The sequence below is a fragment of the Penaeus monodon genome, chromosome 24 (genome assembly GCF_015228065.2).
Source record: "Penaeus monodon isolate SGIC_2016 chromosome 24, NSTDA_Pmon_1, whole genome shotgun sequence".
In the NCBI taxonomy this organism is placed as follows: domain Eukaryota; kingdom Metazoa; phylum Arthropoda; class Malacostraca; order Decapoda; family Penaeidae; genus Penaeus; species Penaeus monodon.
In genome coordinates this window covers 31,815,561-31,817,081 of record NC_051409.1, presented here as the reverse complement: position 1 = coordinate 31,817,081, position 1,521 = coordinate 31,815,561, and positions in this window count along the sequence as shown.

The following is a 1,521-nucleotide window of genomic DNA, read 5'->3' as shown; positions in this document are numbered from 1 at the left end:
CTCGCCCCAAACGAAAATTTCGAAAGCTAAAAAAAAAGGCTTTAACGATCCAAAGACAGAATCGGGGATAGGAGCCAAAAAAACCGGCTTTAACGAATCCGAAACGAATGCGGGGGATGAGGAGCTCAAAAAACCGGTTTAAAAAAAAACAAACCCGAAGACAAAATGGGGGGGAAGGAGTAAAAAAAACCGGGTTTAAAAAACAAATCCGAGACAGAATGCGGGGGATGAAGCTCAAAAAAACGGTTTAACAAACCCAAAGACAGAAGCGGGGATGGGGACCCAAAAAAAACCGTTTTAACAAATCCGAAGACGAATGCGGGGGATAGGGCGTGAAAGCAAACGCACCCTTTAGCTGGACTGTAAAAAGGGAAGGAAAGTCATCAACAGGTCGATGGGCAGAAGGGGAAACGGCTGGAGAGAGCGGTCAGGCTGCGTCAGGCAGATGCTGCTGACTTTTGGAAACAGAATAAAAAAAAGAAATCAAAAAAAAAAACAAGAAATTAAAAAAAAAAACAAAATTAAAACAAAAAAAAAAAGAAAAAAAAAAAAAACAAGAATTAAAAAAAAAAAAAAAAAAAAAAAAAAAAACAAAAATTAACAAAACAAAACAAGAATTGAAAAAACAAGAATGCATAAGCAGAAAAAAAACAAGAATTCAAAAAGAAAACAAAACAAAAAAATCAAGAATGAAAAAAAAAAAAACAGGAACAACTAAAAACAATAATTCCAGAACAAAATTATCCTAAAAAAATTAAACAAGAATTCAAAATCGAGATAAATTAAAAAAATTTAAAAACGGAAAAAACAAAAACCTTTAAACAAAAAAAAAAGAAAAAACAAGAAACAAAAAAAAAAAAAAAAAAAAATAAAAAAGAAGAAAAAAAACAGGAAAACAAAAAAAAATCGTCCAAACGCAAAATTCGAAAGCTCAAAAAAACCCGGGTTTAAAAAGAAACCGAGAAGAATCGGGGGATGAGGACTCAAAAACCGGCTTTAACGATCCGAAGACAAAGCGGGGATAGGGGGCCAAAAAAACCGGGGTTTAAGAAACCGAAACAGAATGCGGGGGGTGAGGAGCTAAAAAAAAGGCTTTAACGAATCCCAAAACAGAAGCGGGGGGTAGGAGCTCAAAAAACCGGCTTTAACGAATCCAAGACAGAATGGGGGGATGAGGAGCTGAAAGCAAACGCATCCTTACTGGGGCTGTCAAAAGGGAAGACAAACTCAACAGGTTCCGATGGCAGAAGGAACGGCTGGGGAGAGCGGTCAGGGGTGCGTCAGGCGAGTGCTGCTGACTTTGGAAACAAGAAATAAACAAGAATTAAAACAAAAAACAAGAATTAAAACAAAAAAAAAAATTTAAAAAAAAAAAACAAGAATTAAAAAAAAAAACAAGATCAAAAGCGAAACAAAAAAAAAAAAAAATTCAAAAACAAAAAAAGAAAAAAAAGAACAAAAAAAACAAAAATTCAAAAAGAGGGAAAAAGAAAAAAAAAGAATGCAAAAACCCGGGTAAAC